The sequence below is a fragment of the Ambystoma mexicanum genome, chromosome 1q (genome assembly GCF_040938575.1).
Source record: "Ambystoma mexicanum isolate Mex_15411 chromosome 1q, UKY_AmexF1_1, whole genome shotgun sequence".
NCBI classification, from domain to species: Eukaryota; Metazoa; Chordata; class Amphibia; order Caudata; family Ambystomatidae; genus Ambystoma; species Ambystoma mexicanum.
The window spans coordinates 592059934-592082498 of NC_090922.1; the positions used below are offsets into that span (position 1 = coordinate 592059934).

A 22565-nucleotide genomic window follows, 5' to 3' on the forward strand; every position below is an offset into this window, starting at 1 on the left:
TCACGCCTGCCTCCCAGAAGCCCTAGACCTTATGTAAACGAGGGGAGTCCTCAGGCAAAGGCAGACTCTGCCTGCCTTTTGGCCAATGTCACATGGCCTGCGGTCTGGAGAAATTTGCATACCCACAATCCCCTGCCAGGTTTCATGACTTTGGATGGGATTGCTTGCAAATAAAGTCATTCTGCCACGGGTTCGGAGCCCGATAGCATTCTCCATTCGCTTCATCTCAAAAAGCGTCATCGTGTGCACTGCTTCACTAAGTCACCCTGAGCTAGTGAGGTGTTGCATTTTTTGCGGCCGCAGTCGGGGCCACTAGAGCGCATACTCTGGTTTCTCTTCAAACCGAATAAATCTTTCGCCTTTTACTAAAGATTTCCGTGGAGAGGAACATTAAAGAGTTTCACTCAATTTTTTGAAGCCCTGCCAAGTGCAGGGTTACCTATGCTGGTTAAAAAAAAAAAGAAACAGAGCAAATAAAAGCGCAAAGCCTGCTTTTCAGCTGTTGGCTTGCACCCCCCAGCTGTCAGTCAGCCTTTGCAGGGGTCCTCGCAGCACAGCCAGGCTGATGCCTTGCAGTGGTAGCCAGAGGGGGGAGCCTTTAGCTAATGCTTGCTGCTGTTGCCACCTGCTGGTGAGCCAGCAGAGGCTGGCTCCAAGCTAGCATCCAGGAGGATATGGCCCCAGTGGGCAGGGGTTTGGGCCCGGGCCCCGATCGGCTGACGAACGCCTGACAAACGCCGTCCTTTGCCCGGCGGGCTTTGCCCTGGCGGGCAAAAGAACCTGGCAGCCCAGGAGGCCCAGCACCCGTGCAAGACAGGGTGAGGGCGGAAAATGACCCCTGTGTCCTGAGAAAGGAGAGAGCGGGCTGCTTTTTCAACATCCTGGGGGAGGAGCCCCATCTCTGGGGCCCAAAAGAAAATCTCACGCCTGCCTCCCAGAAGCCCTAGACCTTATGTAAACGAGGGGAGTCCTCAGGCAAAGGCAGACTCTGCCTGCCTTTTGGCCAATGTCACATGGCCTGCGGTCTGGAGAAATTTGCATACCCACAATCCCCTGCCAGGTTTCATGACTTTGGATGGGATTGCTTGCAAATAAAGTCATTCTGCCACGGGTTCGGAGCCCGATAGCATTCTCCATTCGCTTCATCTCAAAAAGCGTCATCGTGTGCACTGCTTCACTAAGTCACCCTGAGCTAGTGAGGTGTTGCATTTTTTGCGGCCGCAGTCGGGGCCACTAGAGCGCATACTCTGGTTTCTCTTCAAACCGAATAAATCTTTCGCCTTTTACTAAAGATTTCCGTGGAGAGGAACATTAAAGAGTTTCACTCAATTTTTTGAAGCCCTGCCAAGTGCAGGGTTACCTATGCTGGTTAAAAAAAAAAAGAAACAGAGCAAATGAAAGCGCAAAGCCTGCTTTTCAGCTGTTGGCTTGCACCCCCCAGCTGTCAGTCAGCCTTTGCAGGGGTCCTCGCAGCACAGCCAGGCTGATGCTTTGCAGTGGTAGCCAGAGGGGGGAGCCTTTAGCTAATGCTTGCTGCTGTCGCCACCTGCTGGTGAGCCAGCAGAGGCTGGCTCCAAGCTAGCATCCAGGAGGATATGGCCCCAGTGGGCAGGGGTTTGGGCCCGGGCCCCGATCGGCTGACGAACGCCTGACAAACGCCGTTCTTTGCCCGCTGGCAGCCCAGGAGGCCCAGCACCCGTGCAAGACAGGGTGAGGGCGGAAAATGATCCCTGTGTCCTGAGAAAGGAGAGAGCGGGCTGCTTCTTCAACATCCTGGGGGAGGAGCCCCATCTCTGGGGCCCAAAAGAAAATCTCACGCCTGCCTCCCAGAAGCCCTAGACCTTATGTAAACGAGGGGAGTCCTCAGGCAAAGGCAGACTCTGCCTGCCTTTTGGCCAATGTCACATGGCCTGCGGTCTGGAGAAATTTGCATACCCACAATCCCCTGCCAGGTTTCATGACTTTGGATGGGATTGCTTGCAAATAAAGTCATTCTGCCACGGGTTCGGAGCCCGATAGCATTCTCCATTCGCTTCATCTCAAAAAGCGTCATCGTGTGCACCTCTTCACTAAGTCACCCTGAGCTAGTGAGGTGTTGCATTTTTTGCGGCCGCAGTCGGGGCCACTAGAGCGCATACTCTGGTTTCTCTTCAAACCGAATAAATCTTTCGCCTTTTACTAAAGATTTCCGTGGAGAGGAACATTAAAGAGTTTCACTCAATTTTTTGAAGCCCTGCCAAGTGCAGGGTTACCTATGCTGGTTAAAAAAAAAAAGAAACAGAGCAAATGAAAGCGCAAAGCCTGCTTTTCAGCTGTTGGCTTGCACCCCCCAGCTGTCAGTCAGCCTTTGCAGGGGTCCTCGCAGCACAGCCAGGCTGATGCCTTGCAGTGGTAGCCAGAGGGGGGAGCCTTTAGCTAATGCTTGCTGCTGTCGCCACCTGCTGGTGAGCTAGCAGAGGCTGGCTCCAAGCTAGCATCCAGGAGGATATGGCCCCAGTGGGCAGGGGTTTGGGCCCGGGCCCCGATCGGCTGACGAACGCCTGACAAACGCCGTCCTTTGCCCGGCGGGCTTTGCCCTGGCGGGCAAAAGAACCTGGCAGCCCAGGAGGCCCAGCACCCGTGCAAGACAGGGTGAGGGCGGAAAATGACCCCTGTGTCCTGAGAAAGGAGAGAGCGGGCTGCTTTTTCAACATCCTGGGGGAGGAGCCCCATCTCTGGGGCCCAAAAGAAAATCTCACGCCTGCCTCCCAGAAGCCCTAGACCTTATGTAAACGAGGGGAGTCCTCAGGCAAAGGCAGACTCTGCCTGCCTTTTGGCCAATGTCACATGGCCTGCGGTCTGGAGAAATTTGCATACCCACAATCCCCTGCCAGGTTTCATGACTTTGGATGGGATTGCTTGCAAATAAAGTCATTCTGCCACGGGTTCGGAGCCCGATAGCATTCTCCATTCGCTTCATCTCAAAAAGCGTCATCGTGTGCACTGCTTCACTAAGTCACCCTGAGCTAGTGAGGTGTTGCATTTTTTGCGGCCGCAGTCGGGGCCACTAGAGCGCATACTCTGGTTTCTCTTCAAACCGAATAAATCTTTCGCCTTTTACTAAAGATTTCCGTGGAGAGGAACATTAAAGAGTTTCACTCAATTTTTTGAAGCCCTGCCAAGTGCAGGGTTACCTATGCTGGTTAAAAAAAAAAAGAAACAGAGCAAATGAAAGCGCAAAGCCTGCTTTTCAGCTGTTGGCTTGCACCCCCCAGCTGTCAGTCAGCCTTTGCAGGGGTCCTCGCAGCACAGCCAGGCTGATGCTTTGCAGTGGTAGCCAGAGGGGGGAGCCTTTAGCTAATGCTTGCTGCTGTCGCCACCTGCTGGTGAGCCAGCAGAGGCTGGCTCCAAGCTAGCATCCAGGAGGATATGGCCCCAGTGGGCAGGGGTTTGGGCCCGGGCCCCGATCGGCTGACGAACGCCTGACAAACGCCGTTCTTTGCCCGCTGGCAGCCCAGGAGGCCCAGCACCCGTGCAAGACAGGGTGAGGGCGGAAAATGATCCCTGTGTCCTGAGAAAGGAGAGAGCGGGCTGCTTCTTCAACATCCTGGGGGAGGAGCCCCATCTCTGGGGCCCAAAAGAAAATCTCACGCCTGCCTCCCAGAAGCCCTAGACCTTATGTAAACGAGGGGAGTCCTCAGGCAAAGGCAGACTCTGCCTGCCTTTTGGCCAATGTCACATGGCCTGCGGTCTGGAGAAATTTGCATACCCACAATCCCCTGCCAGGTTTCATGACTTTGGATGGGATTGCTTGCAAATAAAGTCATTCTGCCACGGGTTCGGAGCCCGATAGCATTCTCCATTCGCTTCATCTCAAAAAGCGTCATCGTGTGCACTGCTTCACTAAGTCACCCTGAGCTAGTGAGGTGTTGCATTTTTTGCGGCCGCAGTCGGGGCCACTAGAGCGCATACTCTGGTTTCTCTTCAAACCGAATAAATCTTTCGCCTTTTACTAAAGATTTCCGTGGAGAGGAACATTAAAGAGTTTCACTCAATTTTTTGAAGCCCTGCCAAGTGCAGGGTTACCTATGCTGGTTAAAAAGAAACAGAGCAAATGAAAGCGCAAAGCCTGCTTTTCAGCTGTTGGCTTGCACCCCCCAGCTGTCAGTCAGCCTTTGCAGGGGTCCTCGCAGCACAGCCAGGCTGATGCCTTGCAGTGGTAGCCAGAGGGGGGAGCCTTTAGCTAATGCTTGCTGCTGTCGCCACCTGCTGGTGAGCCAGCAGAGGCTGGCTCCAAGCTAGCATCCAGGAGGATATGGCCCCAGTGGGCAGGGGTTTGGGCCCGGGCCCCGATCGGCTGACGAACGCCTGACAAACGCCGTCCTTTGCCCGCTGGCAGCCCAGGAGGCCCAGCACCCGTGCAAGACAGGGTGAGGGCGGAAAATGACCCCTGTGTCCTGAGAAAGGAGAGAGCGGGCTGCTTCTTCAACATCCTGGGGGAGGAGCCCCATCTCTGGGGCCCAAAAGAAAATCTCACGCCTGCCTCCCAGAAGCCCTAGACCTTATGTAAACGAGGGGAGTCCTCAGGCAAAGGCAGACTCTGCCTGCCTTTTGGCCAATGTCACATGGCCTGCGGTCTGGAGAAATTTGCATACCCACAATCCCCTGCCAGGTTTCATGACTTTGGATGGGATTGCTTGCAAATAAAGTCATTCTGCCACGGGTTCGGAGCCCGATAGCATTCTCCATTCGCTTCATCTCAAAAAGCGTCATCGTGTGCACTGCTTCACTAAGTCACCCTGAGCTAGTGAGGTGTTGCATTTTTTGCGGCCGCAGTCGGGGCCACTAGAGCGCATACTCTGGTTTCTCTTCAAACCGAATAAATCTTTCGCCTTTTACTAAAGATTTCCGTGGAGAGGAACATTAAAGAGTTTCACTCAATTTTTTGAAGCCCTGCCAAGTGCAGGGTTACCTATGCTGGTTAAAAAGAAACAGAGCAAATGAAAGCGCAAAGCCTGCTTTTCAGCTGTTGGCTTGCACCCCCCAGCTGTCAGTCAGCCTTTGCAGGGGTCCTCGCAGCACAGCCAGGCTGATGCCTTGCAGTGGTAGCCAGAGGGGGGAGCCTTTAGCTAATGCTTGCTGCTGTCGCCACCTGCTGGTGAGCCAGCAGAGGCTGGCTGCAAGCTAGCATCCAGGAGGATATGGCCCCAGTGGGCAGGGGTTTGGGCCCGGGCCCCGATCGGCTGACGAACGCCTGACAAACGCCGTTCTTTGCCCGCTGGCAGCCCAGGAGGCCCAGCACCCGTGCAAGACAGGGTGAGGGCGGAAAATGACCCCTGTGTCCTGAGAAAGGAGAGAGCGGGCTGCTTTTTCAACATCCTGGGGGAGGAGCCCCATCTCTGGGGCCCAAAAGAAAATCTCACGCCTGCCTCCCAGAAGCCCTAGACCTTATGTAAACGAGGGGAGTCCTCAGGCAAAGGCAGACTCTGCCTGCCTTTTGGCCAATGTCACATGGCCTGCGGTCTGGAGAAATTTGCATACCCACAATCCCCTGCCAGGTTTCATGACTTTGGATGGGATTGCTTGCAAATAAAGTCATTCTGCCACGGGTTCGGAGCCCGATAGCATTCTCCATTCGCTTCATCTCAAAAAGCGTCATCGTGTGCACTGCTTCACTAAGTCACCCTGAGCTAGTGAGGTGTTGCATTTTTTGCGGCCGCAGTCGGGGCCACTAGAGCGCATACTCTGGTTTCTCTTCAAACCGAATAAATCTTTCGCCTTTTACTAAAGATTTCCGTGGAGAGGAACATTAAAGAGTTTCACTCAATTTTTTGAAGCCCTGCCAAGTGCAGGGTTACCTATGCTGGTTAAAAAAAAAAAGAAACAGAGCAAATGAAAGCGCAAAGCCTGCTTTTCAGCTGTTGGCTTGCACCCCCCAGCTGTCAGTCAGCCTTTGCAGGGGTCCTCGCAGCACAGCCAGGCTGATGCTTTGCAGTGGTAGCCAGAGGGGGGAGCCTTTAGCTAATGCTTGCTGCTGTCGCCACCTGCTGGTGAGCCAGCAGAGGCTGGCTCCAAGCTAGCATCCAGGAGGATATGGCCCCAGTGGGCAGGGGTTTGGGCCCGGGCCCCGATCGGCTGACGAACGCCTGACAAACGCCGTTCTTTGCCCGCTGGCAGCCCAGGAGGCCCAGCACCCGTGCAAGACAGGGTGAGGGCGGAAAATGATCCCTGTGTCCTGAGAAAGGAGAGAGCGGGCTGCTTCTTCAACATCCTGGGGGAGGAGCCCCATCTCTGGGGCCCAAAAGAAAATCTCACGCCTGCCTCCCAGAAGCCCTAGACCTTATGTAAACGAGGGGAGTCCTCAGGCAAAGGCAGACTCTGCCTGCCTTTTGGCCAATGTCACATGGCCTGCGGTCTGGAGAAATTTGCATACCCACAATCCCCTGCCAGGTTTCATGACTTTGGATGGGATTGCTTGCAAATAAAGTCATTCTGCCACGGGTTCGGAGCCCGATAGCATTCTCCATTCGCTTCATCTCAAAAAGCGTCATCGTGTGCACTGCTTCACTAAGTCACCCTGAGCTAGTGAGGTGTTGCATTTTTTGCGGCCGCAGTCGGGGCCACTAGAGCGCATACTCTGGTTTCTCTTCAAACCGAATAAATCTTTCGCCTTTTACTAAAGATTTCCGTGGAGAGGAACATTAAAGAGTTTCACTCAATTTTTTGAAGCCCTGCCAAGTGCAGGGTTACCTATGCTGGTTAAAAAAAAAAAGAAACAGAGCAAATAAAAGCGCAAAGCCTGCTTTTCAGCTGTTGGCTTGCACCCCCCAGCTGTCAGTCAGCCTTTGCAGGGGTCCTCGCAGCACAGCCAGGCTGATGCCTTGCAGTGGTAGCCAGAGGGGGGAGCCTTTAGCTAATGCTTGCTGCTGTTGCCACCTGCTGGTGAGCCAGCAGAGGCTGGCTCCAAGCTAGCATCCAGGAGGATATGGCCCCAGTGGGCAGGGGTTTGGGCCCGGGCCCCGATCGGCTGACGAACGCCTGACAAACGCCGTCCTTTGCCCGCTGGCAGCCCAGGAGGCCCAGCACCCGTGCAAGACAGGGTGAGGGCGGAAAATGACCCCTGTGTCCTGAGAAAGGAGAGAGCGGGCTGCTTCTTCAACATCCTGGGGGAGGAGCCCCATCTCTGGGGCCCAAAAGAAAATCTCACGCCTGCCTCCCAGAAGCCCTAGACCTTATGTAAACGAGGGGAGTCCTCAGGCAAAGGCAGACTCTGCCTGCCTTTTGGCCAATGTCACATGGCCTGCGGTCTGGAGAAATTTGCATACCCACAATCCCCTGCCAGGTTTCATGACTTTGGATGGGATTGCTTGCAAATAAAGTCATTCTGCCACGGGTTCGGAGCCCGATAGCATTCTCCATTCGCTTCATCTCAAAAAGCGTCATCGTGTGCACTGCTTCACTAAGTCACCCTGAGCTAGTGAGGTGTTGCATTTTTTGCGGCCGCAGTCGGGGCCACTAGAGCGCATACTCTGGTTTCTCTTCAAACCGAATAAATCTTTCGCCTTTTACTAAAGATTTCCGTGGAGAGGAACATTAAAGAGTTTCACTCAATTTTTTGAAGCCCTGCCAAGTGCAGGGTTACCTATGCTGGTTAAAAAGAAACAGAGCAAATGAAAGCGCAAAGCCTGCTTTTCAGCTGTTGGCTTGCACCCCCCAGCTGTCAGTCAGCCTTTGCAGGGGTCCTCGCAGCACAGCCAGGCTGATGCCTTGCAGTGGTAGCCAGAGGGGGGAGCCTTTAGCTAATGCTTGCTGCTGTCGCCACCTGCTGGTGAGCCAGCAGAGGCTGGCTGCAAGCTAGCATCCAGGAGGATATGGCCCCAGTGGGCAGGGGTTTGGGCCCGGGCCCCGATCGGCTGACGAACGCCTGACAAACGCCGTTCTTTGCCCGCTGGCAGCCCAGGAGGCCCAGCACCCGTGCAAGACAGGGTGAGGGCGGAAAATGACCCCTGTGTCCTGAGAAAGGAGAGAGCGGGCTGCTTCTTCAACATCCTGGGGGAGGAGCCCCATCTCTGGGGCCCAAAAGAAAATCTCACGCCTGCCTCCCAGAAGCCCTAGACCTTATGTAAACGAGGGGAGTCCTCAGGCAAAGGCAGACTCTGCCTGCCTTTTGGCCAATGTCACATGGCCTGCGGTCTGGAGAAATTTGCATACCCACAATCCCCTGCCAGGTTTCATGACTTTGGATGGGATTGCTTGCAAATAAAGTCATTCTGCCACGGGTTCGGAGCCCGATAGCATTCTCCATTCGCTTCATCTCAAAAAGCGTCATCGTGTGCACTGCTTCACTAAGTCACCCTGAGCTAGTGAGGTGTTGCATTTTTTGCGGCCGCAGTCGGGGCCACCAGAGCGCATACTCTGGTTTCTCTTCAAACCGAATAAATCTTTCGCCTTTTACTAAAGATTTCCGTGGAGAGGAACATTAAAGAGTTTCACTCAATTTTTTGAAGCCCTGCCAAGTGCAGGGTTACCTATGCTGGTTAAAAAAAAAAAGAAACAGAGCAAATGAAAGCGCAAAGCCTGCTTTTCAGCTGTTGGCTTGCACCCCCCAGCTGTCAGTCAGCCTTTGCAGGGGTCCTCGCAGCACAGCCAGGCTGATGCCTTGCAGTGGTAGCCAGAGGGGGGAGCCTTTAGCTAATGCTTGCTGCTGTCGCCACCTGCTGGTGAGCCAGCAGAGGCTGGCTCCAAGCTAGCATCCAGGAGGATATGGCCCCAGTGGGCAGGGGTTTGGGCCCGGGCCCCGATCGGCTGACGAACGCCTGACAAACGCCGTTCTTTGCCCGCTGGCAGCCCAGGAGGCCCAGCACCCGTGCAAGACAGGGTGAGGGCGGAAAATGACCCCTGTGTCCTGAGAAAGGAGAGAGCGGGCTGCTTTTTCAACATCCTGGGGGAGGAGCCCCATCTCTGGGGCCCAAAAGAAAATCTCACGCCTGCCTCCCAGAAGCCCTAGACCTTATGTAAACGAGGGGAGTCCTCAGGCAAAGGCAGACTCTGCCTGCCTTTTGGCCAATGTCACATGGCCTGCGGTCTGGAGAAATTTGCATACCCACAATCCCCTGCCAGGTTTCATGACTTTGGATGGGATTGCTTGCAAATAAAGTCATTCTGCCACGGGTTCGGAGCCCGATAGCATTCTCCATTCGCTTCATCTCAAAAAGCGTCATCGTGTGCACTGCTTCACTAAGTCACCCTGAGCTAGTGAGGTGTTGCATTTTTTGCGGCCGCAGTCGGGGCCACTAGAGCGCATACTCTGGTTTCTCTTCAAACCGAATAAATCTTTCGCCTTTTACTAAAGATTTCCGTGGAGAGGAACATTAAAGAGTTTCACTCAATTTTTTGAAGCCCTGCCAAGTGCAGGGTTACCTATGCTGGTTAAAAAAAAAAAGAAACAGAGCAAATGAAAGCGCAAAGCCTGCTTTTCAGCTGTTGGCTTGCACCCCCCAGCTGTCAGTCAGCCTTTGCAGGGGTCCTCGCAGCACAGCCAGGCTGATGCTTTGCAGTGGTAGCCAGAGGGGGGAGCCTTTAGCTAATGCTTGCTGCTGTCGCCACCTGCTGGTGAGCCAGCAGAGGCTGGCTCCAAGCTAGCATCCAGGAGGATATGGCCCCAGTGGGCAGGGGTTTGGGCCCGGGCCCCGATCGGCTGACGAACGCCTGACAAACGCCGTTCTTTGCCCGCTGGCAGCCCAGGAGGCCCAGCACCCGTGCAAGACAGGGTGAGGGCGGAAAATGATCCCTGTGTCCTGAGAAAGGAGAGAGCGGGCTGCTTCTTCAACATCCTGGGGGAGGAGCCCCATCTCTGGGGCCCAAAAGAAAATCTCACGCCTGCCTCCCAGAAGCCCTAGACCTTATGTAAACGAGGGGAGTCCTCAGGCAAAGGCAGACTCTGCCTGCCTTTTGGCCAATGTCACATGGCCTGCGGTCTGGAGAAATTTGCATACCCACAATCCCCTGCCAGGTTTCATGACTTTGGATGGGATTGCTTGCAAATAAAGTCATTCTGCCACGGGTTCGGAGCCCGATAGCATTCTCCATTCGCTTCATCTCAAAAAGCGTCATCGTGTGCACTGCTTCACTAAGTCACCCTGAGCTAGTGAGGTGTTGCATTTTTTGCGGCCGCAGTCGGGGCCACTAGAGCGCATACTCTGGTTTCTCTTCAAACCGAATAAATCTTTCGCCTTTTACTAAAGATTTCCGTGGAGAGGAACATTAAAGAGTTTCACTCAATTTTTTGAAGCCCTGCCAAGTGCAGGGTTACCTATGCTGGTTAAAAAAAAAAAGAAACAGAGCAAATAAAAGCGCAAAGCCTGCTTTTCAGCTGTTGGCTTGCACCCCCCAGCTGTCAGTCAGCCTTTGCAGGGGTCCTCGCAGCACAGCCAGGCTGATGCCTTGCAGTGGTAGCCAGAGGGGGGAGCCTTTAGCTAATGCTTGCTGCTGTTGCCACCTGCTGGTGAGCCAGCAGAGGCTGGCTCCAAGCTAGCATCCAGGAGGATATGGCCCCAGTGGGCAGGGGTTTGGGCCCGGGCCCCGATCGGCTGACGAACGCCTGACAAACGCCGTCCTTTGCCCGGCGGGCTTTGCCCTGGCGGGCAAAAGAACCTGGCAGCCCAGGAGGCCCAGCACCCGTGCAAGACAGGGTGAGGGCGGAAAATGACCCCTGTGTCCTGAGAAAGGAGAGAGCGGGCTGCTTTTTCAACATCCTGGGGGAGGAGCCCCATCTCTGGGGCCCAAAAGAAAATCTCACGCCTGCCTCCCAGAAGCCCTAGACCTTATGTAAACGAGGGGAGTCCTCAGGCAAAGGCAGACTCTGCCTGCCTTTTGGCCAATGTCACATGGCCTGCGGTCTGGAGAAATTTGCATACCCACAATCCCCTGCCAGGTTTCATGACTTTGGATGGGATTGCTTGCAAATAAAGTCATTCTGCCACGGGTTCGGAGCCCGATAGCATTCTCCATTCGCTTCATCTCAAAAAGCGTCATCGTGTGCACTGCTTCACTAAGTCACCCTGAGCTAGTGAGGTGTTGCATTTTTTGCGGCCGCAGTCGGGGCCACTAGAGCGCATACTCTGGTTTCTCTTCAAACCGAATAAATCTTTCGCCTTTTACTAAAGATTTCCGTGGAGAGGAACATTAAAGAGTTTCACTCAATTTTTTGAAGCCCTGCCAAGTGCAGGGTTACCTATGCTGGTTAAAAAAAAAAAGAAACAGAGCAAATGAAAGCGCAAAGCCTGCTTTTCAGCTGTTGGCTTGCACCCCCCAGCTGTCAGTCAGCCTTTGCAGGGGTCCTCGCAGCACAGCCAGGCTGATGCTTTGCAGTGGTAGCCAGAGGGGGGAGCCTTTAGCTAATGCTTGCTGCTGTCGCCACCTGCTGGTGAGCCAGCAGAGGCTGGCTCCAAGCTAGCATCCAGGAGGATATGGCCCCAGTGGGCAGGGGTTTGGGCCCGGGCCCCGATCGGCTGACGAACGCCTGACAAACGCCGTTCTTTGCCCGCTGGCAGCCCAGGAGGCCCAGCACCCGTGCAAGACAGGGTGAGGGCGGAAAATGATCCCTGTGTCCTGAGAAAGGAGAGAGCGGGCTGCTTCTTCAACATCCTGGGGGAGGAGCCCCATCTCTGGGGCCCAAAAGAAAATCTCACGCCTGCCTCCCAGAAGCCCTAGACCTTATGTAAACGAGGGGAGTCCTCAGGCAAAGGCAGACTCTGCCTGCCTTTTGGCCAATGTCACATGGCCTGCGGTCTGGAGAAATTTGCATACCCACAATCCCCTGCCAGGTTTCATGACTTTGGATGGGATTGCTTGCAAATAAAGTCATTCTGCCACGGGTTCGGAGCCCGATAGCATTCTCCATTCGCTTCATCTCAAAAAGCGTCATCGTGTGCACCTCTTCACTAAGTCACCCTGAGCTAGTGAGGTGTTGCATTTTTTGCGGCCGCAGTCGGGGCCACTAGAGCGCATACTCTGGTTTCTCTTCAAACCGAATAAATCTTTCGCCTTTTACTAAAGATTTCCGTGGAGAGGAACATTAAAGAGTTTCACTCAATTTTTTGAAGCCCTGCCAAGTGCAGGGTTACCTATGCTGGTTAAAAAAAAAAAGAAACAGAGCAAATGAAAGCGCAAAGCCTGCTTTTCAGCTGTTGGCTTGCACCCCCCAGCTGTCAGTCAGCCTTTGCAGGGGTCCTCGCAGCACAGCCAGGCTGATGCCTTGCAGTGGTAGCCAGAGGGGGGAGCCTTTAGCTAATGCTTGCTGCTGTCGCCACCTGCTGGTGAGCTAGCAGAGGCTGGCTCCAAGCTAGCATCCAGGAGGATATGGCCCCAGTGGGCAGGGGTTTGGGCCCGGGCCCCGATCGGCTGACGAACGCCTGACAAACGCCGTCCTTTGCCCGGCGGGCTTTGCCCTGGCGGGCAAAAGAACCTGGCAGCCCAGGAGGCCCAGCACCCGTGCAAGACAGGGTGAGGGCGGAAAATGACCCCTGTGTCCTGAGAAAGGAGAGAGCGGGCTGCTTTTTCAACATCCTGGGGGAGGAGCCCCATCTCTGGGGCCCAAAAGAAAATCTCACGCCTGCCTCCCAGAAGCCCTAGACCTTATGTAAACGAGGGGAGTCCTCAGGCAAAGGCAGACTCTGCCTGCCTTTTGGCCAATGTCACATGGCCTGCGGTCTGGAGAAATTTGCATACCCACAATCCCCTGCCAGGTTTCATGACTTTGGATGGGATTGCTTGCAAATAAAGTCATTCTGCCACGGGTTCGGAGCCCGATAGCATTCTCCATTCGCTTCATCTCAAAAAGCGTCATCGTGTGCACTGCTTCACTAAGTCACCCTGAGCTAGTGAGGTGTTGCATTTTTTGCGGCCGCAGTCGGGGCCACTAGAGCGCATACTCTGGTTTCTCTTCAAACCGAATAAATCTTTCGCCTTTTACTAAAGATTTCCGTGGAGAGGAACATTAAAGAGTTTCACTCAATTTTTTGAAGCCCTGCCAAGTGCAGGGTTACCTATGCTGGTTAAAAAAAAAAAGAAACAGAGCAAATGAAAGCGCAAAGCCTGCTTTTCAGCTGTTGGCTTGCACCCCCCAGCTGTCAGTCAGCCTTTGCAGGGGTCCTCGCAGCACAGCCAGGCTGATGCTTTGCAGTGGTAGCCAGAGGGGGGAGCCTTTAGCTAATGCTTGCTGCTGTCGCCACCTGCTGGTGAGCCAGCAGAGGCTGGCTCCAAGCTAGCATCCAGGAGGATATGGCCCCAGTGGGCAGGGGTTTGGGCCCGGGCCCCGATCGGCTGACGAACGCCTGACAAACGCCGTTCTTTGCCCGCTGGCAGCCCAGGAGGCCCAGCACCCGTGCAAGACAGGGTGAGGGCGGAAAATGATCCCTGTGTCCTGAGAAAGGAGAGAGCGGGCTGCTTCTTCAACATCCTGGGGGAGGAGCCCCATCTCTGGGGCCCAAAAGAAAATCTCACGCCTGCCTCCCAGAAGCCCTAGACCTTATGTAAACGAGGGGAGTCCTCAGGCAAAGGCAGACTCTGCCTGCCTTTTGGCCAATGTCACATGGCCTGCGGTCTGGAGAAATTTGCATACCCACAATCCCCTGCCAGGTTTCATGACTTTGGATGGGATTGCTTGCAAATAAAGTCATTCTGCCACGGGTTCGGAGCCCGATAGCATTCTCCATTCGCTTCATCTCAAAAAGCGTCATCGTGTGCACTGCTTCACTAAGTCACCCTGAGCTAGTGAGGTGTTGCATTTTTTGCGGCCGCAGTCGGGGCCACTAGAGCGCATACTCTGGTTTCTCTTCAAACCGAATAAATCTTTCGCCTTTTACTAAAGATTTCCGTGGAGAGGAACATTAAAGAGTTTCACTCAATTTTTTGAAGCCCTGCCAAGTGCAGGGTTACCTATGCTGGTTAAAAAGAAACAGAGCAAATGAAAGCGCAAAGCCTGCTTTTCAGCTGTTGGCTTGCACCCCCCAGCTGTCAGTCAGCCTTTGCAGGGGTCCTCGCAGCACAGCCAGGCTGATGCCTTGCAGTGGTAGCCAGAGGGGGGAGCCTTTAGCTAATGCTTGCTGCTGTCGCCACCTGCTGGTGAGCCAGCAGAGGCTGGCTCCAAGCTAGCATCCAGGAGGATATGGCCCCAGTGGGCAGGGGTTTGGGCCCGGGCCCCGATCGGCTGACGAACGCCTGACAAACGCCGTCCTTTGCCCGCTGGCAGCCCAGGAGGCCCAGCACCCGTGCAAGACAGGGTGAGGGCGGAAAATGACCCCTGTGTCCTGAGAAAGGAGAGAGCGGGCTGCTTCTTCAACATCCTGGGGGAGGAGCCCCATCTCTGGGGCCCAAAAGAAAATCTCACGCCTGCCTCCCAGAAGCCCTAGACCTTATGTAAACGAGGGGAGTCCTCAGGCAAAGGCAGACTCTGCCTGCCTTTTGGCCAATGTCACATGGCCTGCGGTCTGGAGAAATTTGCATACCCACAATCCCCTGCCAGGTTTCATGACTTTGGATGGGATTGCTTGCAAATAAAGTCATTCTGCCACGGGTTCGGAGCCCGATAGCATTCTCCATTCGCTTCATCTCAAAAAGCGTCATCGTGTGCACTGCTTCACTAAGTCACCCTGAGCTAGTGAGGTGTTGCATTTTTTGCGGCCGCAGTCGGGGCCACTAGAGCGCATACTCTGGTTTCTCTTCAAACCGAATAAATCTTTCGCCTTTTACTAAAGATTTCCGTGGAGAGGAACATTAAAGAGTTTCACTCAATTTTTTGAAGCCCTGCCAAGTGCAGGGTTACCTATGCTGGTTAAAAAGAAACAGAGCAAATGAAAGCGCAAAGCCTGCTTTTCAGCTGTTGGCTTGCACCCCCCAGCTGTCAGTCAGCCTTTGCAGGGGTCCTCGCAGCACAGCCAGGCTGATGCCTTGCAGTGGTAGCCAGAGGGGGGAGCCTTTAGCTAATGCTTGCTGCTGTCGCCACCTGCTGGTGAGCCAGCAGAGGCTGGCTGCAAGCTAGCATCCAGGAGGATATGGCCCCAGTGGGCAGGGGTTTGGGCCCGGGCCCCGATCGGCTGACGAACGCCTGACAAACGCCGTTCTTTGCCCGCTGGCAGCCCAGGAGGCCCAGCACCCGTGCAAGACAGGGTGAGGGCGGAAAATGACCCCTGTGTCCTGAGAAAGGAGAGAGCGGGCTGCTTTTTCAACATCCTGGGGGAGGAGCACCATCTCTGGGGCCCAAAAGAAAATCTCACGCCTGCCTCCCAGAAGCCCTAGACCTTATGTAAACGAGGGGAGTCCTCAGGCAAAGGCAGACTCTGCCTGCCTTTTGGCCAATGTCACATGGCCTGCGGTCTGGAGAAATTTGCATACCCACAATCCCCTGCCAGGTTTCATGACTTTGGATGGGATTGCTTGCAAATAAAGTCATTCTGCCACGGGTTCGGAGCCCGATAGCATTCTCCATTCGCTTCATCTCAAAAAGCGTCATCGTGTGCACTGCTTCACTAAGTCACCCTGAGCTAGTGAGGTGTTGCATTTTTTGCGGCCGCAGTCGGGGCCACTAGAGCGCATACTCTGGTTTCTCTTCAAACCGAATAAATCTTTCGCCTTTTACTAAAGATTTCCGTGGAGAGGAACATTAAAGAGTTTCACTCAATTTTTTGAAGCCCTGCCAAGTGCAGGGTTACCTATGCTGGTTAAAAAAAAAAAGAAACAGAGCAAATGAAAGCGCAAAGCCTGCTTTTCAGCTGTTGGCTTGCACCCCCCAGCTGTCAGTCAGCCTTTGCAGGGGTCCTCGCAGCACAGCCAGGCTGATGCTTTGCAGTGGTAGCCAGAGGGGGGAGCCTTTAGCTAATGCTTGCTGCTGTCGCCACCTGCTGGTGAGCCAGCAGAGGCTGGCTCCAAGCTAGCATCCAGGAGGATATGGCCCCAGTGGGCAGGGGTTTGGGCCCGGGCCCCGATCGGCTGACGAACGCCTGACAAACGCCGTTCTTTGCCCGCTGGCAGCCCAGGAGGCCCAGCACCCGTGCAAGACAGGGTGAGGGCGGAAAATGATCCCTGTGTCCTGAGAAAGGAGAGAGCGGGCTGCTTCTTCAACATCCTGGGGGAGGAGCCCCATCTCTGGGGCCCAAAAGAAAATCTCACGCCTGCCTCCCAGAAGCCCTAGACCTTATGTAAACGAGGGGAGTCCTCAGGCAAAGGCAGACTCTGCCTGCCTTTTGGCCAATGTCACATGGCCTGCGGTCTGGAGAAATTTGCATACCCACAATCCCCTGCCAGGTTTCATGACTTTGGATGGGATTGCTTGCAAATAAAGTCATTCTGCCACGGGTTCGGAGCCCGATAGCATTCTCCATTCGCTTCATCTCAAAAAGCGTCATCGTGTGCACCTCTTCACTAAGTCACCCTGAGCTAGTGAGGTGTTGCATTTTTTGCGGCCGCAGTCGGGGCCACTAGAGCGCATACTCTGGTTTCTCTTCAAACCGAATAAATCTTTCGCCTTTTACTAAAGATTTCCGTGGAGAGGAACATTAAAGAGTTTCACTCAATTTTTTGAAGCCCTGCCAAGTGCAGGGTTACCTATGCTGGTTAAAAAAAAAAAGAAACAGAGCAAATGAAAGCGCAAAGCCTGCTTTTCAGCTGTTGGCTTGCACCCCCCAGCTGTCAGTCAGCCTTTGCAGGGGTCCTCGCAGCACAGCCAGGCTGATGCCTTGCAGTGGTAGCCAGAGGGGGGAGCCTTTAGCTAATGCTTGCTGCTGTCGCCACCTGCTGGTGAGCTAGCAGAGGCTGGCTCCAAGCTAGCATCCAGGAGGATATGGCCCCAGTGGGCAGGGGTTTGGGCCCGGGCCCCGATCGGCTGACGAACGCCTGACAAACGCCGTCCTTTGCCCGGCGGGCTTTGCCCTGGCGGGCAAAAGAACCTGGCAGCCCAGGAGGCCCAGCACCCGTGCAAGACAGGGTGAGGGCGGAAAATGACCCCTGTGTCCTGAGAAAGGAGAGAGCGGGCTGCTTTTTCAACATCCTGGGGGAGGAGCCCCATCTCTGGGGCCCAAAAGAAAATCTCACGCCTGCCTCCCAGAAGCCCTAGACCTTATGTAAACGAGGGGAGTCCTCAGGCAAAGGCAGACTCTGCCTGCCTTTTGGCCAATGTCACATGGCCTGCGGTCTGGAGAAATTTGCATACCCACAATCCCCTGCCAGGTTTCATGACTTTGGATGGGATTGCTTGCAAATAAAGTCATTCTGCCACGGGTTCGGAGCCCGATAGCATTCTCCATTCGCTTCATCTCAAAAAGCGTCATCGTGTGCACTGCTTCACTAAGTCACCCTGAGCTAGTGAGGTGTTGCATTTTTTGCGGCCGCAGTCGGGGCCACTAGAGCGCATACTCTGGTTTCTCTTCAAACCGAATAAATCTTTCGCCTTTTACTAAAGATTTCCGTGGAGAGGAACATTAAAGAGTTTCACTCAATTTTTTGAAGCCCTGCCAAGTGCAGGGTTACCTATGCTGGTTAAAAAAAAAAAGAAACAGAGCAAATGAAAGCGCAAAGCCTGCTTTTCAGCTGTTGGCTTGCACCCCCCAGCTGTCAGTCAGCCTTTGCAGGGGTCCTCGCAGCACAGCCAGGCTGATGCTTTGCAGTGGTAGCCAGAGGGGGGAGCCTTTAGCTAATGCTTGCTGCTGTCGCCACCTGCTGGTGAGCCAGCAGAGGCTGGCTCCAAGCTAGCATCCAGGAGGATATGGCCCCAGTGGGCAGGGGTTTGGGCCCGGGCCCCGATCGGCTGACGAACGCCTGACAAACGCCGTTCTTTGCCCGCTGGCAGCCCAGGAGGCCCAGCACCCGTGCAAGACAGGGTGAGGGCGGAAAATGATCCCTGTGTCCTGAGAAAGGAGAGAGCGGGCTGCTTCTTCAACATCCTGGGGGAGGAGCCCCATCTCTGGGGCCCAAAAGAAAATCTCACGCCTGCCTCCCAGAAGCCCTAGACCTTATGTAAACGAGGGGAGTCCTCAGGCAAAGGCAGACTCTGCCTGCCTTTTGGCCAATGTCACATGGCCTGCGGTCTGGAGAAATTTGCATACCCACAATCCCCTGCCAGGTTTCATGACTTTGGATGGGATTGCTTGCAAATAAAGTCATTCTGCCACGGGTTCGGAGCCCGATAGCATTCTCCATTCGCTTCATCTCAAAAAGCGTCATCGTGTGCACTGCTTCACTAAGTCACCCTGAGCTAGTGAGGTGTTGCATTTTTTGCGGCCGCAGTCGGGGCCACTAGAGCGCATACTCTGGTTTCTCTTCAAACCGAATAAATCTTTCGCCTTTTACTAAAGATTTCCGTGGAGAGGAACATTAAAGAGTTTCACTCAATTTTTTGAAGCCCTGCCAAGTGCAGGGTTACCTATGCTGGTTAAAAAGAAACAGAGCAAATGAAAGCGCAAAGCCTGCTTTTCAGCTGTTGGCTTGCACCCCCCAGCTGTCAGTCAGCCTTTGCAGGGGTCCTCGCAGCACAGCCAGGCTGATGCCTTGCAGTGGTAGCCAGAGGGGGGAGCCTTTAGCTAATGCTTGCTGCTGTCGCCACCTGCTGGTGAGCCAGCAGAGGCTGGCTCCAAGCTAGCATCCAGGAGGATATGGCCCCAGTGGGCAGGGGTTTGGGCCCGGGCCCCGATCGGCTGACGAACGCCTGACAAACGCCGTCCTTTGCCCGCTGGCAGCCCAGGAGGCCCAGCACCCGTGCAAGACAGGGTGAGGGCGGAAAATGACCCCTGTGTCCTGAGAAAGGAGAGAGCGGGCTGCTTCTTCAACATCCTGGGGGAGGAGCCCCATCTCTGGGGCCCAAAAGAAAATCTCACGCCTGCCTCCCAGAAGCCCTAGACCTTATGTAAACGAGGGGAGTCCTCAGGCAAAGGCAGACTCTGCCTGCCTTTTGGCCAATGTCACATGGCCTGCGGTCTGGAGAAATTTGCATACCCACAATCCCCTGCCAGGTTTCATGACTTTGGATGGGATTGCTTGCAAATAAAGTCATTCTGCCACGGGTTCGGAGCCCGATAGCATTCTCCATTCGCTTCATCTCAAAAAGCGTCATCGTGTGCACTGCTTCACTAAGTCACCCTGAGCTAGTGAGGTGTTGCATTTTTTGCGGCCGCAGTCGGGGCCACTAGAGCGCATACTCTGGTTTCTCTTCAAACCGAATAAATCTTTCGCCTTTTACTAAAGATTTCCGTGGAGAGGAACATTAAAGAGTTTCACTCAATTTTTTGAAGCCCTGCCAAGTGCAGGGTTACCTATGCTGGTTAAAAAGAAACAGAGCAAATGAAAGCGCAAAGCCTGCTTTTCAGCTGTTGGCTTGCACCCCCCAGCTGTCAGTCAGCCTTTGCAGGGGTCCTCGCAGCACAGCCAGGCTGATGCCTTGCAGTGGTAGCCAGAGGGGGGAGCCTTTAGCTAATGCTTGCTGCTGTCGCCACCTGCTGGTGAGCCAGCAGAGGCTGGCTGCAAGCTAGCATCCAGGAGGATATGGCCCCAGTGGGCAGGGGTTTGGGCCCGGGCCCCGATCGGCTGACGAACGCCTGACAAACGCCGTTCTTTGCCCGCTGGCAGCCCAGGAGGCCCAGCACCCGTGCAAGACAGGGTGAGGGCGGAAAATGACCCCTGTGTCCTGAGAAAGGAGAGAGCGGGCTGCTTCTTCAACATCCTGGGGGAGGAGCCCCATCTCTGGGGCCCAAAAGAAAATCTCACGCCTGCCTCCCAGAAGCCCTAGACCTTATGTAAACGAGGGGAGTCCTCAGGCAAAGGCAGACTCTGCCTGCCTTTTGGCCAATGTCACATGGCCTGCGGTCTGGAGAAATTTGCATACCCACAATCCCCTGCCAGGTTTCATGACTTTGGATGGGATTGCTTGCAAATAAAGTCATTCTGCCACGGGTTCGGAGCCCGATAGCATTCTCCATTCGCTTCATCTCAAAAAGCGTCATCGTGTGCACTGCTTCACTAAGTCACCCTGAGCTAGTGAGGTGTTGCATTTTTTGCGGCCGCAGTCGGGGCCACCAGAGCGCATACTCTGGTTTCTCTTCAAACCGAATAAATCTTTCGCCTTTTACTAAAGATTTCCGTGGAGAGGAACATTAAAGAGTTTCACTCAATTTTTTGAAGCCCTGCCAAGTGCAGGGTTACCTATGCTGGTTAAAAAAAAAAAGAAACAGAGCAAATGAAAGCGCAAAGCCTGCTTTTCAGCTGTTGGCTTGCACCCCCCAGCTGTCAGTCAGCCTTTGCAGGGGTCCTCGCAGCACAGCCAGGCTGATGCCTTGCAGTGGTAGCCAGAGGGGGGAGCCTTTAGCTAATGCTTGCTGCTGTCGCCACCTGCTGGTGAGCCAGCAGAGGCTGGCTGCAAGCTAGCATCCAGGAGGATATGGCCCCAGTGGGCAGGGGTTTGGGCCCGGGCCCCGATCGGCTGACGAACGCCTGACAAACGCCGTTCTTTGCCCGCTGGCAGCCCAGGAGGCCCAGCACCCGTGCAAGACAGGGTGAGGGCGGAAAATGACCCCTGTGTCCTGAGAAAGGAGAGAGCGGGCTGCTTCTTCAACATCCTGGGGGAGGAGCCCCATCTCTGGGGCCCAAAAGAAAATCTCACGCCTGCCTCCCAGAAGCCCTAGACCTTATGTAAACGAGGGGAGTCCTCAGGCAAAGGCAGACTCTGCCTGCCTTTTGGCCAATGTCACATGGCCTGCGGTCTGGAGAAATTTGCATACCCACAATCCCCTGCCAGGTTTCATGACTTTGGATGGGATTGCTTGCAAATAAAGTCATTCTGCCACGGGTTCGGAGCCCGATAGCATTCTCCATTCGCTTCATCTCAAAAAGCGTCATCGTGTGCACTGCTTCACTAAGTCACCCTGAGCTAGTGAGGTGTTGCATTTTTTGCGGCCGCAGTCGGGGCCACTAGAGCGCATACTCTGGTTTCTCTTCAAACCGAATAAATCTTTCGCCTTTTACTAAAGATTTCCGTGGAGAGGAACATTAAAGAGTTTCACTCAATTTTTTGAAGCCCTGCCAAGTGCAGGGTTACCTATGCTGGTTAAAAAAAAAAAGAAACAGAGCAAATGAAAGCGCAAAGCCTGCTTTTCAGCTGTTGGCTTGCACCCCCCAGCTGTCAGTCAGCCTTTGCAGGGGTCCTCGCAGCACAGCCAGGCTGATGCTTTGCAGTGGTAGCCAGAGGGGGGAGCCTTTAGCTAATGCTTGCTGCTGTCGCCACCTGCTGGTGAGCCAGCAGAGGCTGGCTCCAAGCTAGCATCCAGGAGGATATGGCCCCAGTGGGCAGGGGTTTGGGCCCGGGCCCCGATCGGCTGACGAACGCCTGACAAACGCCGTTCTTTGCCCGCTGGCAGCCCAGGAGGCCCAGCACCCGTGCAAGACAGGGTGAGGGCGGAAAATGATCCCTGTGTCCTGAGAAAGGAGAGAGCGGGCTGCTTCTTCAACATCCTGGGGGAGGAGCCCCATCTCTGGGGCCCAAAAGAAAATCTCACGCCTGCCTCCCAGAAGCCCTAGACCTTATGTAAACGAGGGGAGTCCTCAGGCAAAGGCAGACTCTGCCTGCCTTTTGGCCAATGTCACATGGCCTGCGGTCTGGAGAAATTTGCATACCCACAATCCCCTGCCAGGTTTCATGACTTTGGATGGGATTGCTTGCAAATAAAGTCATTCTGCCACGGGTTCGGAGCCCGATAGCATTCTCCATTCGCTTCATCTCAAAAAGCGTCATCGTGTGCACCTCTTCACTAAGTCACCCTGAGCTAGTGAGGTGTTGCATTTTTTGCGGCCGCAGTCGGGGCCACTAGAGCGCATACTCTGGTTTCTCTTCAAACCGAATAAATCTTTCGCCTTTTACTAAAGATTTCCGTGGAGAGGAACATTAAAGAGTTTCACTCAATTTTTTGAAGCCCTGCCAAGTGCAGGGTTACCTATGCTGGTTAAAAAAAAAAAGAAACAGAGCAAATAAAAGCGCAAAGCCTGCTTTTCAGCTGTTGGCTTGCACCCCCCAGCTGTCAGTCAGCCTTTGCAGGGGTCCTCGCAGCACAGCCAGGCTGATGCCTTGCAGTGGTAGCCAGAGGGGGGAGCCTTTAGCTAATGCTTGCTGCTGTCGCCACCTGCTGGTGAGCTAGCAGAGGCTGGCTCCAAGCTAGCATCCAGGAGGATATGGCCCCAGTGGGCAGGGGTTTGGGCCCGGGCCCCGATCGGCTGACGAACGCCTGACAAACGCCGTCCTTTGCCCGGCGGGCTTTGCCCTGGCGGGCAAAAGAACCTGGCAGCCCAGGAGGCCCAGCACCCGTGCAAGACAGGGTGAGGGCGGAAAATGACCCCTGTGTCCTGAGAAAGGAGAGAGCGGGCTGCTTTTTCAACATCCTGGGGGAGGAGCCCCATCTCTGGGGCCCAAAAGAAAATCTCACGCCTGCCTCCCAGAAGCCCTAGACCTTATGTAAACGAGGGGAGTCCTCAGGCAAAGGCAGACTCTGCCTGCCTTTTGGCCAATGTCACATGGCCTGCGGTCTGGAGAAATTTGCATACCCACAATCCCC

General features: G+C 54.6%; 25 non-coding genes across 25 annotated transcripts; all 25 read left to right on the forward strand.

Moving 5' to 3' along the window:
• Positions 1-321: 321 nt before the first annotated feature.
• On the forward strand, positions 322-437 carry LOC138563425 (U5 spliceosomal RNA). Its single transcript, XR_011299403.1, has one exon. It is a non-coding gene; the product is annotated as a U5 spliceosomal RNA (small nuclear RNA).
• Positions 438-1242: 805 nt separating this feature from the next.
• LOC138563426 (U5 spliceosomal RNA) lies at positions 1243-1358 on the forward strand. Its single transcript, XR_011299404.1, has one exon. It is a non-coding gene; the product is annotated as a U5 spliceosomal RNA (small nuclear RNA).
• Positions 1359-2134: 776 nt separating this feature from the next.
• On the forward strand, positions 2135-2250 carry LOC138563427 (U5 spliceosomal RNA). The gene has a single exon (XR_011299405.1). It is a non-coding gene; the product is annotated as a U5 spliceosomal RNA (small nuclear RNA).
• Positions 2251-3055: 805 nt separating this feature from the next.
• LOC138563428 (U5 spliceosomal RNA) lies at positions 3056-3171 on the forward strand. Its single transcript, XR_011299406.1, has one exon. It is a non-coding gene; the product is annotated as a U5 spliceosomal RNA (small nuclear RNA).
• A 776-nt stretch (positions 3172-3947) lies between these two features.
• LOC138563429 (U5 spliceosomal RNA) lies at positions 3948-4063 on the forward strand. Its single transcript, XR_011299407.1, has one exon. It is a non-coding gene; the product is annotated as a U5 spliceosomal RNA (small nuclear RNA).
• A 770-nt stretch (positions 4064-4833) lies between these two features.
• Positions 4834-4949, forward strand: LOC138563430 (U5 spliceosomal RNA). The gene has a single exon (XR_011299408.1). It is a non-coding gene; the product is annotated as a U5 spliceosomal RNA (small nuclear RNA).
• A 770-nt stretch (positions 4950-5719) lies between these two features.
• LOC138563432 (U5 spliceosomal RNA) lies at positions 5720-5835 on the forward strand. The gene has a single exon (XR_011299410.1). It is a non-coding gene; the product is annotated as a U5 spliceosomal RNA (small nuclear RNA).
• A 776-nt stretch (positions 5836-6611) lies between these two features.
• On the forward strand, positions 6612-6727 carry LOC138563433 (U5 spliceosomal RNA). The gene has a single exon (XR_011299411.1). It is a non-coding gene; the product is annotated as a U5 spliceosomal RNA (small nuclear RNA).
• Positions 6728-7503: 776 nt separating this feature from the next.
• On the forward strand, positions 7504-7619 carry LOC138563434 (U5 spliceosomal RNA). The gene has a single exon (XR_011299412.1). It is a non-coding gene; the product is annotated as a U5 spliceosomal RNA (small nuclear RNA).
• A 770-nt stretch (positions 7620-8389) lies between these two features.
• On the forward strand, positions 8390-8505 carry LOC138563435 (U5 spliceosomal RNA). The gene has a single exon (XR_011299413.1). It is a non-coding gene; the product is annotated as a U5 spliceosomal RNA (small nuclear RNA).
• Positions 8506-9281: 776 nt separating this feature from the next.
• LOC138563436 (U5 spliceosomal RNA) lies at positions 9282-9397 on the forward strand. Its single transcript, XR_011299414.1, has one exon. It is a non-coding gene; the product is annotated as a U5 spliceosomal RNA (small nuclear RNA).
• A 776-nt stretch (positions 9398-10173) lies between these two features.
• LOC138563438 (U5 spliceosomal RNA) lies at positions 10174-10289 on the forward strand. Its single transcript, XR_011299416.1, has one exon. It is a non-coding gene; the product is annotated as a U5 spliceosomal RNA (small nuclear RNA).
• An 805-nt stretch (positions 10290-11094) lies between these two features.
• Positions 11095-11210, forward strand: LOC138563439 (U5 spliceosomal RNA). Its single transcript, XR_011299417.1, has one exon. It is a non-coding gene; the product is annotated as a U5 spliceosomal RNA (small nuclear RNA).
• A 776-nt stretch (positions 11211-11986) lies between these two features.
• Positions 11987-12102, forward strand: LOC138563440 (U5 spliceosomal RNA). The gene has a single exon (XR_011299418.1). It is a non-coding gene; the product is annotated as a U5 spliceosomal RNA (small nuclear RNA).
• An 805-nt stretch (positions 12103-12907) lies between these two features.
• Positions 12908-13023, forward strand: LOC138563441 (U5 spliceosomal RNA). The gene has a single exon (XR_011299419.1). It is a non-coding gene; the product is annotated as a U5 spliceosomal RNA (small nuclear RNA).
• A 776-nt stretch (positions 13024-13799) lies between these two features.
• LOC138563442 (U5 spliceosomal RNA) lies at positions 13800-13915 on the forward strand. The gene has a single exon (XR_011299420.1). It is a non-coding gene; the product is annotated as a U5 spliceosomal RNA (small nuclear RNA).
• A 770-nt stretch (positions 13916-14685) lies between these two features.
• On the forward strand, positions 14686-14801 carry LOC138563444 (U5 spliceosomal RNA). The gene has a single exon (XR_011299422.1). It is a non-coding gene; the product is annotated as a U5 spliceosomal RNA (small nuclear RNA).
• Positions 14802-15571: 770 nt separating this feature from the next.
• Positions 15572-15687, forward strand: LOC138563445 (U5 spliceosomal RNA). Its single transcript, XR_011299423.1, has one exon. It is a non-coding gene; the product is annotated as a U5 spliceosomal RNA (small nuclear RNA).
• Positions 15688-16463: 776 nt separating this feature from the next.
• On the forward strand, positions 16464-16579 carry LOC138563446 (U5 spliceosomal RNA). Its single transcript, XR_011299424.1, has one exon. It is a non-coding gene; the product is annotated as a U5 spliceosomal RNA (small nuclear RNA).
• Positions 16580-17384: 805 nt separating this feature from the next.
• LOC138563447 (U5 spliceosomal RNA) lies at positions 17385-17500 on the forward strand. The gene has a single exon (XR_011299425.1). It is a non-coding gene; the product is annotated as a U5 spliceosomal RNA (small nuclear RNA).
• Positions 17501-18276: 776 nt separating this feature from the next.
• On the forward strand, positions 18277-18392 carry LOC138563448 (U5 spliceosomal RNA). The gene has a single exon (XR_011299426.1). It is a non-coding gene; the product is annotated as a U5 spliceosomal RNA (small nuclear RNA).
• A 770-nt stretch (positions 18393-19162) lies between these two features.
• Positions 19163-19278, forward strand: LOC138563449 (U5 spliceosomal RNA). Its single transcript, XR_011299427.1, has one exon. It is a non-coding gene; the product is annotated as a U5 spliceosomal RNA (small nuclear RNA).
• A 770-nt stretch (positions 19279-20048) lies between these two features.
• On the forward strand, positions 20049-20164 carry LOC138563450 (U5 spliceosomal RNA). The gene has a single exon (XR_011299428.1). It is a non-coding gene; the product is annotated as a U5 spliceosomal RNA (small nuclear RNA).
• Positions 20165-20940: 776 nt separating this feature from the next.
• On the forward strand, positions 20941-21056 carry LOC138563451 (U5 spliceosomal RNA). Its single transcript, XR_011299429.1, has one exon. It is a non-coding gene; the product is annotated as a U5 spliceosomal RNA (small nuclear RNA).
• A 776-nt stretch (positions 21057-21832) lies between these two features.
• Positions 21833-21948, forward strand: LOC138563452 (U5 spliceosomal RNA). Its single transcript, XR_011299430.1, has one exon. It is a non-coding gene; the product is annotated as a U5 spliceosomal RNA (small nuclear RNA).
• Positions 21949-22565: the final 617 nt, after the last annotated feature.